Source organism: Schistocerca serialis, chromosome 1 (assembly GCF_023864345.2).
Source record: "Schistocerca serialis cubense isolate TAMUIC-IGC-003099 chromosome 1, iqSchSeri2.2, whole genome shotgun sequence".
NCBI lineage: Eukaryota > Metazoa > Arthropoda > Insecta > Orthoptera > Acrididae > Schistocerca > Schistocerca serialis.
The window spans coordinates 946,356,146-946,371,600 of NC_064638.1; the positions used below are offsets into that span (position 1 = coordinate 946,356,146).

General features: G+C 41.3%; 1 protein-coding gene across 1 annotated transcript in view; it reads left to right on the top strand.

Annotated features, from left to right (window-relative positions):
- The window catches only part of LOC126412595 (venom serine protease-like), a 306,758-nt gene that overhangs the window by 171,033 nt on the left and 120,270 nt on the right, over positions 1 to 15,455 (top strand). The window lies entirely within an intron of this gene.

The window sequence follows — 15,455 nt, forward strand, 5'->3', positions numbered from 1 at the left end:
AAAGCGCATTATAACTCTTCACTCAAGGTCACTCACAGTCAGTGAGTACACTGGTACTAACAATACCGCTCTGGCCCCTGCCAGTTTGCATACGTCGACAGTTGCTCCAACGACGACAAACGCTGGTCAGAGATAGCGGCTAAATTCCAGCTGCAAGACAGTAAAATGTTATACGTGTATCCTTGCTGTTTTCACCAGTTCAACTTCAGCACAGTTCTCATTAATTTCAAAGGAAGTTTGAACACCAGTTGAATGACTTCTATTTCTTTCATTATCCGTGGACAGAGCAAAGTTATCAGGCTATAAATGGAAATTATTTACAATAACGCATCCCTGAAAATAAAATTATATGAGATAACAAACTTTTCTGCAGCTTGAACACCAGGTGCCTGGTTTTTGTCGTCTTTTATACCACTGCACATTGAGGTAGAAACAAATCCTAGGCTGAATAAACTTGCCTTACCTTTTTCTCATTCTGCACTTTCTGTCTCTTTTCTTTTAATTACACCAGACTTCTGTCTAGATTCGATAATGTTAATATGACTTAAATCAAGCTTGCACTCTGCGCATCAAACTCATAAGCGTGAAAAGTTTGTGAAACAAATCACTTCAGTGTTGCAAATTCGAAAGTATTGAGACGAGATGGATTCGCACTGCAGTCAGCTTTTCGCATCGCTATGCATGACTTTACAGAACGATTATTACTATTGCTCTGTAGTTCCCCCGCTCCGGGTACAGCTGACACGTAACGGATTAGAGCGAGGATCTTTTTGAAGAAGTGCAAGGGGAATCCGAGAGACAGCGTAGTTGCAATAATTCTCTACTTCGGTACTGGCGAATGCCGTCTTCCGTTGACGCGAAGAGAACTGAGGAACGGGGATGGGGTTATTAATCATTTTTTTGGCTGTTTATTGGTCTCAGTACTGGTAACTCGTAACCGGTGAAAAAAAAAAAAAGAGAAACGGCACAAATTCAACGTCTCGTCTCAATGGTGTTAAAATTGGCAGTTACTATTTAGAAAGTTTTAATCGGTAAAATTTCCATTTGTTTCAAATACTGTGTTCAGTATCCAGCCAAGAGTCACTAATTGGACATTTATACCGCATACAGAGAAGGCAGGAAAATATCATCCGCTAAGTCACAACGCAAAAAATGTTCAAATGTGTGTGAATTTCTAAGGGACCAAACTGCTGAGGTCATCGGTCCCTAGACTTACACACTACCTAAACTAACTTATGCTAAGAAAAACACACACACACCCATACCCGAGGGAGGACGCGAATCTCCTACGGGAGGGGCCGCGCAGTCAGTGACATGGCGCCCCTAACCGCGCGGCCACTCCGCGCGGCAGTCACAACACAAACGAAAGTTTGTAAGCAGAACACGTTATGAGGAATGCGAGGCTAGATGAAGGAGAAACAGGAATTAAAATAGCTGGAATAAATGTAAACAACCTCAGGTACGCGGATGATACGATCCTGTTGGCAGAAAGTGAAGAAGAATTGAGAACACTCTTACTGAAGGTGAAAGACGAAAGTGAAAAGGCCGGTCTTATGCTGAATGTGAAGAAAACGAAAATTATGGCAACTACACCTACCAATTCGTGGGATATAGCAGGAGAAACCATGGAGGTAGTGACCACATTCAGTTATCTCGGTTCCCAGATCTCTGCTGATGGCGACTGCAGCCATGAAATCCGGAGACGCCTGTTGCTCGGTAAACAGGCGATGTCAAACCTTGACAAGGTTATAAGGTCCAGAGATATAACACTAGCAACAAAGATCCGTATTGTGAGGGCTATGGCCTTTCCTGTTGTGATGTATGGATGTGAGACCTGGACCATTAGAAAGGCTGAACGGCGAAGAATTGACTCCTTCGAATTGTGGTGTTGGAGGAAACTTCTTAGAGTTCCATGGACTGCAAAGAGAACCAACAGATCAATATTGGAGCAAATAAAACCAGATTTCTCCCTGGAAGGTCTAATGTTAAAACAAAAGCTGACCTACTTTGGACACACAACGCGAAGGCATGCCCCGCTGGAAAAAACATTAATGCTGGGGAAGATTGAAGGAACTAGAAGAAGAGGACGTCAGAGGATGAGATGGATCGATGGCATCACAGAAGCAATGTGTTCCAACCCGGAAGGTCTACGGGAGAAAGTGCAAGACAGGAAAAAGTGGCGTGATTTGGTCCATGGGGTCACGAAGAGTCGGAACCGACTAAACGAATAGAGAGAGAGATAGTGATAGAAGATCTTTGAAGAGGATTGTGACGAAAAATAAGAGAACGGCAGCTGCAAAAGCCGTTGCAGAACTGAATTACGCACTTGCGAAGCCTGTCAGCACCATAAAAACACAAAGGTAGCTCAATACGCAAGTAATTACAGGGCGCGCTGGAATTCCAAACCACTCATCCATAATCCAAATGCCCGTAAATGGAAAACTTAGTGGCGAAACCTGAACTATGGAGCAATGGAAGAAAGTCATCTGGTCGAATGAGCCTTGTTTTACACTGTTTCCAACTTCCGGTGTCCCATGAATGAAGCTTGGTGAGGGTTTGGTGATGATTTTGGCAGCCATATTATGGTATTCCATGGTTACTCTGCAAGGTCGCATTGCTGCCAAGGATTATGTGGCCATTTTGACTGGTTATGACCATCCCGTGGTACAACATTTGTTGCCCAGTGGTGATGCTGTGTTCCAAGACGACAAGCCCCAGTTCGCACGTTGTGAGAAAGACGATAAATTGTCACATCTCTGCTGGACACTGCAGTCCCCGCATCTCAACATTACTGAGCGTTTGTGGTTTACTTTGGAAAGAAGTGTGAATCATCGCTATCCACCTCCCTCATCTTTACCTGAACTTGTCACTATTTTGCAGGAAGAATAGTATAAAATCATTCAGGACCTGTGTTTATCCACTCGGACGCGACTGGAAGCTGTTTAGAATATCAACGTGTTTTATACACCGTGTTAGGCATCGTAATGTGTTGTGTATTTGTTGTTTCCTTATTTTTGTCCACACCCTGTCCACAGACTAGCCCATTATTCGTCCGCAGTAAGTGAACTGCCATTAGCAACCTTGTGCTGGTAGAGATGTACACTACGGGCCATTAAAATTGCTGCACCACGAAGATGACATGCTAGAGGCGCGAAATTTAACCGACAGGAAGAAGATGCTGTAATATGCAAATGATTAGCTTTTCAGAGCACTCACACAAGGTTGGCGCCGGCGGCGACACCTACAACTTCCTGACATGAGGAAAGTTTCCAACCGATTTCTCATACATAAACAACAGTTGACCGGCGTTGCCTGGTGAAACGTTGTTGTGATGCCTCGTGTAAGGAGGAGAAATGCGTACCATCACGTTTCCGACTTTGATAAAGGTCGGATTGTAGTCTATCGCGATTGTGGTTTATCGTATAGCGACATTACTGCTCGCGTTGATCGAGATCCAATGACTGTTAGTAAAATATGGAATCGTGTGGGTTCAGGAGGGTAATACGGAGCGCCGTGCTGGATCCCAACGGCCTCTTATCACTAGCAGTCGAGATGACAATCATCTTATCCGCAAGGCTGTAACGGATCGTGCCGCCACGTCTCGATCCCTGAGTCAACAGATGGGGACTTTTGCAAGACAACAACCATCTGCACGAACAGTTCGACGACGTTTGCAGCAACATGGACTATCAGCTCGGAGAGACCAAAGCTGCGATTACCCTTGACGCCGCATCACAGACAGGAGCGCCTGCCATGATGTACTCAACGACGAACCTGGGTGCACGAATGGCAAAACGTCATTTTTTCGGATGAATCCAGGTTCTGTTTACAGCATCATGATGGTCGCATCCATGTTAGGCGACATCACGGTGAACGCACATTGGAAGCGTGTATTCGTCATCGCCCGGCGTGATGGTATGGGGTGCCACTGCTTACACGGCTCGGTCACCTCTTATTCGCATTGACGGCACTTTGAACAGTGGACGTTACATTTCAGATGTGTTACGACCAGTGGCTCTACCCTTCATTCGATGCCTGCGAAACCCTACATTTCAGCAGGATAATGAACGATCGCATGTTGCAGGTCCTGTACGGGCCTTTCTGGATACAGAAAATGTTTGACTGCTGCCCTGGCCAGCACATTCTACAAATCTCTCACCAATTGAAAACGCCTCGTCTTTGGTGGCCGAGCAACTGGCTCGTCACAATACGCCAGTCACTACTCTTGATGAACTGTGGTATCGTGTTGAAGCTGCATGGGCAGTTGTACCAGTACACCTCGTCCAAGCTCTGTTTCACTCAACGGCCAGGCGTATCAAGGCGGTTATTACGGCCAGAGGTGGTTGTTCTGGGTACCGATTTCTCAGGATCTATGCACCCAAATTGCTTGAAAATTTAATCACATGTCATTTGTAGCATAATATATTTGTCCAATGACTAACCGTTTATCATCTGCATTTCTTCTTGGTGTAGCAATTTTAATGGCCAGTAGTTTAATTACCTGTATAATATTGTCGACTTGGCAACGCTCACTTCCATTATGACTGATGAATGTTAACATCTTTGGATATGTTGTCAAACCCAATGTGATACAAGATTTGTGTTACAATAACAACCTGGCATTTTCCGAATGAGCAGTCTGGCGAATCCGAACACTTGAGGTACTTGTGCTCCCAGTAAGGCTTGGACCCCGGGGATTTTGACGCCCCACCTTCCCCTGCCCACCCACTCGTCGCGACTGTAAATGATCTGATAAAGTAGTGTTTCTGATAGGGAGGGGTCCGCAGCGGCCCTCACGCAAAGTGCCAAGTTACATTCTGTTTGTACGAAGGTCGACCAATAAGACTTAGAATTTGATGACCATGTCATTCAATATTTCTTTTACATGTTCTACTTGTCTACATGGTCTCCATCACGTTCTTTAGCCTTGTGCCATCGTTGCTTAAGAGTATGTATTCCCTGTTGGTGTGCTCGCAGCCATATTTTCCCTACGTAGATTGCACTCTCCTAGTGTACAAAGTGAGTCTCACGTAGAAAATCGTTAAATGGTCCCAAGAGACGGAAGCACGACGGCGCAAGAGAAGCACCCAGTCTCTGCACTTCCTCACTGTATCCATCGCCCAGCGGCACTCCTATGAACTGCATCATTATCAGACACTGCACCAAAAGCTTATGGATGTTCGCCACGATTTCCTCTTTCCACTACCAAGAATTCACTTATAACACGTTAACTGTAATGAGCGTCTCGCGAAGTGGCCGTTTTGGTGGTTCAATACGGCTCTGCTATCTATCGCAATGCCGCTCACGTGCAGAGGAGACATCAAATTTGAAACGTTTAAAAGGACGTTTTCCTTTTTACATTGAAGGCTGTAATAAAATGGGGCGTCATTTATTGGAAGACCTTCGTGGTACATCGGTCCAACAAGACAAAGCATCCGTGTCTAAAATTGCTAACATAGGCTATTAATATCGTGTATCATTAAAGAGTCCTGAGCTTCTCACAAATCTCACGAAAGACGTACAGTGAAGAGGAAAGATCTTGAAATGTCTGTATGGACTGGATATATGTACAGGCTGGAATCCGTTGAATAGAGTGGAAGTGAATTTAGAGTCTAATGTTTCGTTGAGACGGTCAGGGATGGACAGCACTTTCTACAAAGATTAGGATCGAAATCGTCTGGAATATTTACGAAGAGACTTATCTTTACTCTCAATATCTTTCTGAAAACCAAAATGAAGGGATTGTGGGCGCAACCCTGAATGAGGTGACAGGAGATACATCGCAATTTATCCTAGAAGCGAGCAAACTAGGGTAACTGGTCAACGACGAGAAAACAAAGTGGTAGTCTCTCGTCGACAAAATGATATGGACGCCATTAGTATAATAGAAGGGCACTGTATCCCAGGAAAGCGAGTTCTATACATGTCCCTAGTGCGGACGGTTATATTGTATGGTTGTGAGACATGGGCAAGTACACAGACAATGAAAGAGAGTATCAGTTGACTTGAGAGGAAGATTTTAAGGAAAAATGACTGGAGATATTCAATTGGAAAAGCTTAAAAATTACGGTATATTAATAATTTTTACTTATGGACCGTCTGACAGCAACTGAACAAAACACAATTTTAGTGCCATACGCGTTTCGCCTTTATTTTCTGCAAGGCACCATCAGTGGCCTGGAATATGTACATATGTTAGCATTTTATTTACATTTTTGTCATTGTGCCTATAGGTTATAAACAGTTCTGGTGGTTGGTATTTCCTATTAAGTAGTAATGTTTTGAACTGTACTTACAGGTTGCGTGGACAATTTCCTACATATTACACTCCTGTTGCATTTTTGGTGTTGTTCTTCTTCTTATGAACGCCAATTTGCGGTTTTTTTCCCCATTCCACAACACTATGCACTGAACGCTTGTTTTAAAGCAATGATTTGGTTTCTGTTGCCGACTGTCAAATGTTTTTGCCAAAGATCGAATGTTATTGCCAAACTTATGAGTGTAACTATTGAAGTATCTGTGGTCTGTTCGTGTATGCATTTGTGTGTGCGTTTCTGTATGTGTGTGTGTGTGTGTCTGTTTTTGGTGTGATATATATTTTTTGTGCTGTGTGTGTATTTATGTGTGTGTGTGTGTGTGTATTTTGGTGTTTATATATTGCTGTGTGTGTGTGTGTGTGTGTGTGTGTGTGTGTGTGTCTCCAGATGATGTGGGGGATGATGTGGGGAAGAGTTTTCTTTTTTTTATTATTTTTTGTTTTATGTTATCATTTCCTTTACTAAGTGTAGTAGGGAGCCTGTGCTGATGTGTGTGTGTTCATTTATCACATGTTTGTTTTCTGCTATGGCTTTCTGGATGTGGAAGTTTTCTTGCATTTGTATAAGATGTTTGTCATGGTTGCTTATTCTCATTATTTTCATTTCTTGTACCATGTTTGTAGGATGATGGTTGTAGTGTTTTAAATGCTCTGCAAATGTGGAATGGTTTGTTTCATACTTCCAACATCTGATATGTTCTTTGTATCTTGTTTGAAAATTACTGCATGTCATGCCTATGTATACTGCATCACAACTTTGACATTCAAGTTTATGTATTCCTGATTGTTGGAATTTGTCTCTCTTGGTAGCTGGCTGGCTTAGGTGGGATTGAAGGGTTTGCCCAGGCTTATATGCTATTTTGAAGCCCTGTCTCTTTAGGATGTTTGCAACTCTGTGTGTTAGTTTATGTGTGTAGGTCATGGTGTACCATCTGGTTCTTTTCTGTGTGGTGTTGTCATTGTGTGTGTTTGTTGAGTGTGTTTGTAAGTTTTCAGCTTGTGAGTTCTTTTGTATTGTGGAACTGTTGTGTTTGTTTTTTATTTGTGTTTTTATTTTTTGATTGAGCTTGTGTACCACATGTGTGTCATACCCGTTGTTCCTAGCTATTTGTATGATTGTACTCATTTCTTGTTCATAGTTTCTCTTGCTGAGTGGGATTCTGTTTAATCTATGTAACATGTGTCTTAGTGCTGCAAGTTTCTGGCTGTGGGGGTGGTTGGATGTGGAATGTATTATTGTGTCTGTGGCTGTTGTTTTCTAAAGATGTTAAATGTATGTTTACCATTTCCTTTTTTAATTGTAATGTCAAGAAAATTTATTTGATTCTCTTTTTCTTTTTCAAGTGTGAATTTTATGTTCTGATGAGCTTTGTTTATTTCTGAATGAAGTTCATCTATTTTTTCACTTGGCTCATCTACCAGACAAATAATGTCATCCACGTATCTGTACCAATATATGATTTTGAAACTTTCATTTGTGGTTACCTTATCAAATATCTGATTTTCTAGGTGACTGATGAAAATGTTTGCTAGTGTTCCTGATATTGGGGATCCCATGGGCAGTCCGTCAGTTTGTAGATAATATTCTTTCTCAAACTGAAAGTAGTTTTGTTCAGTTGTCAGTCTGAGCATATCTGTTATTTCTTTTATTGCATCTGTGGTGAGGATGCTGTGGGATGAGAGATTTTGTTCTATGATTTCTATTGTTTCTGTGATAGGGATGGAGGTATACATATTTTCTATATCGAATGAAATCAGTGATGCTGTGTGTGGTACCTGTATGTTCTGTATGTTTTCTATTAGGTTTCCTGTGTTTATCACTGTTCTGTTGTTTTCTACTTTATAGTGTTTTGTAACTACCTTTTGGAGGTGTTTGGCTATGTGGTATGTTGGGGCTTTCTTGAAGTTGATAACAGCTCTCATTGGCATTCCGTCTTTATGTACTTTCGGTTGGCTGCGGAGTGTCAGTGTTTGTGGATTTTTCTGTGTTAAGTAGTATTTCTGTTTGTCTGTGAGTGTGTGTTCAATGTTTTTCAGTGTTCGTTTCACATTTGCCTGGAATCATGTAGTTGGATCTGACTTCAGTTTTTGTATGGCGTTGGTGTTTATGTATTCCTTGGTTTTTGTGATGTATTGCTCTTTATCCATTAGTACTGTTACATTTCCCTTGTCTGCTCTTGTTATTACTACGTTATTGTCTGTTAACTTTTGTTTTAACCTGTTCATAGTAGTTGCTTCTGTTTGGTTGTTCTTATTGTGTGTCTGCTGTGTTTGTTTTATTATGCCTTTTATTTCTTCTTTTACTAGTTCTCTTGTCGGTCCTATGTTTATTTCACAATTATTTTGTTGTTCTTCACGTGTAAGGATGTGTTCGGTTTCTACTATGAGATTTTCTATGTATTGATTGTTCACTTTGCTATTGGTGCAGTGTTTCAAACCTTTTTCCAAGAGCATTTTTTCATTTTCGTGTAGTTCTGTCTCTGTTAGGTTAACTAAGCGTGGATGGAACGTGTGTTGGTGTTTATGTGGTTTCACATTTAAAATGTAAATGTGTTTTTGCGTCTTTTTTACTGTTACTTTCATTATCTTCTGTTTATGTTTGGTTTGTAAATGTTTCATTGCTGTGTATGTGTTGTGTTCAGTTTTTTCTACTAGTACCATGAAAACGGCGGCGTTTCCTACGTTTTTTGCCAATTCTAGATGAGTCTCATTGAGCATCATGTTTAGGCGCTGTTTTTACGAATAGAGCATCTTAATTTCATGTAGTAACCAATATCGTTCTGCAAATGATTTCGACTTTTGTGCCACTGTAGAACTGTTTTTAACCTTTACATTAATGTAACTTGGAATTAAATCGTTCTTTTTGCGTGTTTTGTTGAATTTTATATGCTGTATCATATAATAGAAAATAAAGGCGAAACGCGTATTCAGTTGCTGTCAGACGGTCCATAAGTAAAAATTATTAATATACCGTAATATTACACGCAACTGAGGAAGACAGGACTATAAAAGCTTAAAAATTATTTCGTATAAAATGTTTTGCCATTTTATTACTGATACAACCGGTATTCACTGTTCAAAGACTAAAGCACACGAGTCATTAGGAAAAGTATTAACTCTGAATTAATAATGTACAAATGTTTATATTTTCCTAGCAGTGGCGAACGTAGTTTGTGGTATACTAACACAACATTGCTGAAAGTTCTCACATCTCGTCTGCGGACGAATCTGCATTCTCATCGTCTGTTGCGTATGTCTTCTTAGTTATTATTGCTCCGTAGATGTTGTGATAAAAAGAAGATATACCCGATTGAGGTCTTCTTTCTTCTTTGGGTCAATTGGAAGAGACTCAGAACACTTCTTTCGAAGACTGGTACCTAGCAAGGTTGGAGGACGACCTCGTTTGTTTAAGTTGACTTTCTGTCAATCTTCCCCGTGAAACGTATTTAATCTAACAAGATCTCCGGCTCATCTGCAGTGAGGATGAGCTGTAAAGTACCTCCCAGAAACACCTTGTACCCTTCTTCCGAGATATTCTCCAGATAATACGCAGATTTCATGTCACTGCAGCATACAAAATCTTTTGAAGCATTAACATGGGCACAAAACGGCATGTTTTGGCCAGACTCCTTGAAGCTTCAAACTGAGGGGGGTAGCGCAATGATTAGCCCACTGGACCCGCATTCGGGAGGATGACGGTTCGCCGGCCGAAGTGGCCGTGCGGTTAAAGGCGCTGCAGTCTGGAACCGCAAGACCGCTACGGTCGCAGGTTCGAATCCTGCCTCGGGCATGGATGTTTGTGATGTCCTTAGGTTAGTTAGGTTTAACTAGTTCTAAGTTCTAGGGGACTAATGACCGCAGCAGTTGAGTCCCATAGTGCTCAGAGCCATTTGAACCATTTTTAGGATGACGGTTCAAACCTGCGTACAGTCATCCTGATTTAGGATTTCTGTGATTTCCCTAAATCGCTTAGAGCAAATTCAGGGACGGTTCCTTCGAAAGTGTTCGGCCGATCTCCTTTTCCATCCTTCCCTAATCCGAGCTGGTTATCCATCTATAATGACCTCACTGTCGACAAGATGTTAAACACCAATCTCCTCCTCTTCCTATTCAGGCTTCAAGATGTTCACCCAGTCTTCAGGGGCATATGCAGACTGTGCATGTCGGTGAATATACTTCTCCACAACACCGAAGTCTCGATCTCTTGGCAACATGGAAGGTCCAGCTATTGTGTGAAAAATGCTACTTTTTCAGTAAAAAGCATCTAAACATACTCAATGTTCCAAGTTTAGTTTTGCTCGGAGCAGTTGCCTGACACTGCAATCAACTTATTCCCTCATATACTGTGATCTTAGAAATGCTTCAATAAGCATTCCTGTTTCCTCTGAACTCCTTGACGCTACTGTTCCATCCCAAACAAAAAAATGACCTGATGACAAATTACAAGGACAAATGTTGAAGTTAAATGTCCCCAATTTCCTCTTATAGAAAACTGGCCCATTAGAGAGTTTAGGAGTGAGCAATGTTTCTTGTAGATCAAAAACTGCCTGCTCTGTTTGTACTTTTATATTATCTTGCCCGGCCTAGTCTTTTCTGTGATGTAATCCCCTCCGTATATTTATTTCTCTTAACTTTTCCTGGTCATTTGCCGCAGCTATCAATTCAATTTCATATTAATCGCACTTTGGGGAAGTATCTGATATTGGAAGTTCGAATGAAATACTGAAATCTTCAATAAAGATGTGAATATACTTATCGAAAGATACAGAGCTCTCTTTGATGTCAGAGCAATATTCATATTTATAGTGCTTATAGCAACCTTGGTCATCAGGTGATTACCAGAACTGAAAATCCCCTGTCAAACATTTCCAATTGAGGTTCCCTCTACTCCATTTCTAGAACGCAGTGATGTTCGGCTGAAAATGATGAAGTCCTATATCCGCTCTCTATGCTGCCTCGAACTTGGAATGGAGAAGCCTCCAAATCTAGTGGTATACAGGGTGTTACAAAAAGGTACGGCCAAACTTTCAGGAAACATTCCTCACACACAAAGAAAGAAAATATGTTATGTGGACATGTGTCCGGAAACGCTTACTTTCCATGTTAGAGCTCATTTTATTACTTCTCTTCAAATCACATTAATCATGAAATGGAAACACACAGCAACAGAACGTACCAGCGTGACTTCAAACACTTTGTTACAGGAAATGTTCAAAATATCCTCCGTTAGTGAGCATACATGCATCCACCCTCCGTCGCATGGAATCCCTGATGCGTTGATGCAGCCCTGGAGAATGGCGTATTGTATCCACAATACGAGCACGAAGAGTCTCTACATTTGGTACCGGGGTTGCGTAGACAAGAGCTTTCAAATGCCCCCATAAATGAAAGTCAAGAGGGTTGAGGTCAGGAGAGCGTGGAGGCCACGGAATTGGTCCGCCTCTACCAATCCATCGTTCACCGAATCTATTGTTGAGAAGCGTACGAACACTTCGACTGAAATGTGCAGGAGCTCCATCGTGCATGAACCACATGTTGTGTCGTACTTGTAAAGGCACATGTTCTAGCAGCACAGGTAGAGTATCCCGTATGAAATCATGGCGGTGAATCGAGGAAGTACAGTACATACTGACGAAACTAAAATGAGCTCTAACTTGGAAATTAAGCGTTTCCGGACACATGTCTACATAACACCTTTTCTTTATTTGTGTGTGAGGAATGTTTCCTGGAAGTTTGGCCGTACCTTTTTGTAACACCCTGTATATGGCTGAAAAAAGAAGTTGCATAACACTCCGCTCAGATCTCGCGAGTAGGAAATGAATTATGTAGTTTATGCAGATTTTGAACAGAAAATCTCGAAGGAACATTGAGCTACCACTTGTGGAGGATACGAATCTTAAGTTAGAAGCAGTGCAGAGAATAGGGAGGAGGCTTTGCGCAGCCACTTAGTGCGCCGAGATAGCGCAGTTCCCACTAAACGCTTAACATTTCCTTGGGGCGGAAAGTGCTACTACGACTGTGTTCCAAGAAGTCACAGTACGACTATCTTGTTCGTCCCCGCCCCTCTGTAACCTTGACAGCCCCTTAACTTATGGGTTTTTGTTGTTGTTATCTGAGACGAACGTCACATGGGCAAGGTCGTCGCTCTTCTAAGCACTTAACGACTCTTTATCAACCTGTTTGCAGCTGCTTTAATTCAGTCTCTACGTTGTTTAGGTCTCTGGTACGGAGTGATAGACAAAAAGTAAATGAATAAATAAAAGTAAACGTTGCAACTTACTTTAACTTCTTTCTATGAAATAAACTGATAGATTTCTAGCAATTCATTATCTTTCGAAAATATTTCATACTGAGGATTTTGGTGCTCGAACATGTTGTAAATGTGATTTTACTGTTTACTGTAAACAGAGGCTGGAGCAACGAAACTCGGACTCTTTCAGATAACTGCAGCAATTAACAAATTCTGCCGTCACATAAGACAATGACATTTGTAACAAGATGTTTCACGTGGTCGCGCCTTACAGATTTGTTTCTTGAACTCCATATATTTTAAGAGTGCTCCACCATAATACATGACCTAAATTGGTTCTAAATTAATTTCTTTGTTTTGTCCACGCCCTGTGCAGTGGCAAGATGAAAGCGGGTTACAGTTTCTTGTATGGTAACAGCGAGCTTCCTAACACATGCGTTTCAGGTCGAACATCTGATACTGGAAATCGAAATGGAGCTATAAGCAAAGTCTGGCAGCCCTAACGTGTATACAATTCAGTTACACAGTAATGTAGTGGCTTCGTAGAATCTCTGTCAAACGACATCTTTTTCTAGATTGCCGATTGCGAACGACACAGCGCGTTATCTTGGATGCAGAGCCATCGGCAGATATCTGCAAATGTATTATAGTAGTAGCTTCATGGAAATTTGCTGGAATCCTTGCTGTTAATGGCGTCTATTAATGACAAGTTTCATCCAACTAGGACTTATAGAGCTTAATGATTACCTAACTAAAAGACCACTTAAATTAGTAGGAAGATTTAGATGTACAGTCGTGCTCGAAAGTTTCCGAACGACCTGAATTGCATTTCGCCTGATTTCTCATGCAACCCACATAACGCAGCTGTCTAGCAGGTCCTCTAATCGCTCCACGGTACAGTCGTTAGAATATTGAAAATGGTTCCAACAAGTCACCACTAGAAAACACTGCTCTGTATCGCAATAACTCAAGATGTAAAGCTATACCACGATACTACAAATATCAGGGAACACCTTATCACAGATAAGACTGTCCTTGAGGCTTGTAAACTCACATTTATTACAATAACTGACATACCTGAAATGTTACCACTCTCATTATTACGTCAGATAGGTAATGCATGTAGTAAGTTCGTCGTATTCATGATTTCGTCTTCAAAGTAACATACCGTACTTATTATTTAACACAAAATGACATTAAAAATTTAAGTTATTCACGAGCAGCTAGTTCAGAATATGTATGAACTTCAAATGACACGACGAACCGCCTCGTTCTGCATATGGATTCAAACCCAGGTCATGCAGACTAAGCAAAGATTTCGTGACTGACGGAAACTAACAGTCATTCCTGACTATGCATACAGAGAGTGATATACCTCGATTTTAGACAGTATTAGTTGGCAAATATCAACTTTAAATTACATAACGTAAACATTTTTAACGGACAGGAATTCCTACCCAGCATCTATTGTCCCTGTTAACGAACTACAAGAAATGTCAAATGTTGCTTCTTTCTTGAGTTAAAGCTTTGTGTTGGACAGGGATTCGAACCCAGAACCTAATCAGATTGTTATCGAAGCATAATCAACTGTGCTTATCGGATTTTCTCGGCAGTAGCTAGATGTTTTAACTGAAATGACGAGACGAAGCATTAATTTTTTCCTTCCCAGGTCTCCAACCCGACACCTATAGCTGTTATATTCTAGAGAAAACGAACGTTAAATATGGGTTTCTTACGCCAGCAGCATGTGAGCATGTTTGAAGTAGAAATAATATGGCGAAGAGTTCAGTGCTGACTGCGAATCGAACCCCACACATATCGTTGTTGACTACACACAAAGAGACGTCAGCTACCGAATTTTTCTCCACCAACATCCTTGAACTTACAGTTATCTCGCAAATATTTCTGTGTCTCACAGGGAGTCAAAAACGTCAGATATCGTTAGTATTGACAACGAATGAAAATACATTAAAAATCAAAATTATTATCCACCAGCAGATAGGTGTTCTCATGCTAGAGCTTGATAATACATAATGAAAACTTTAGTGCTGGGCCAGGATTCGAGCCCATTCACGCGCAGTATATGGAGATGTTGAAGAATCTGCAATTTTGAACAAACAACAAATTGTAGTCGAGCTGTATTGTCACGAAGGGATCAAATTCGGCGTTAAAGGCGGTCTGAGTTGCATTCCCAGTTCAGAACCAATTTTATCGACATACAGAAGCTCAAATAAAAGATGGAATGAGCGTCCTGTACCCTACATAGCGTTTGTTTCGTCACAAGAAATAAATAAGTAGTATAATAAAGGTTACTGGTGATAGAGTTTCTACATGTCTCCACTTTATAGTGGTTCAACGTAATATCTACTTGGAAGCGAAGGAATATCAAAACTAATGTGAATTTCAGACCACAATGCCATTACACCTTCTTCACTTGGCGTAGCCAGAAGAGAATAGAATCTGTCTCTCCCTATCAAAAATCATTAGCAGAAGTTGGAATCGAACCTAGACCATAAGTATATGAACCCATTATCAATCCAACAGACCACCAAATCCTCTGCTCATAACGCCATTGCGCCAGACTGGATCAGAATTCTGACACACAGGCTCCCTGTAGTGGTTTGCAGCGTGTTCAGTACATTCATTTGCTTGGTTGACCGAATCGCCATGAACTGGTTGCCTCAGTTACCCAGTGCATACATTCGACTCTATTTTGTAACCACGAAATAAAATCACGTAACTTCCACCTACACAGAACTACCAACAGTGTAGGATGCAGAAATTAAAATAGGAAGTGTTCCTTTCCACTTGAGCTACTCTATTGCGCCATCTGTTTGTTGAAAACGTAGTGCAGTGCAAAAGAAAAGCTGTAACTGTCTCTCTCTCAGA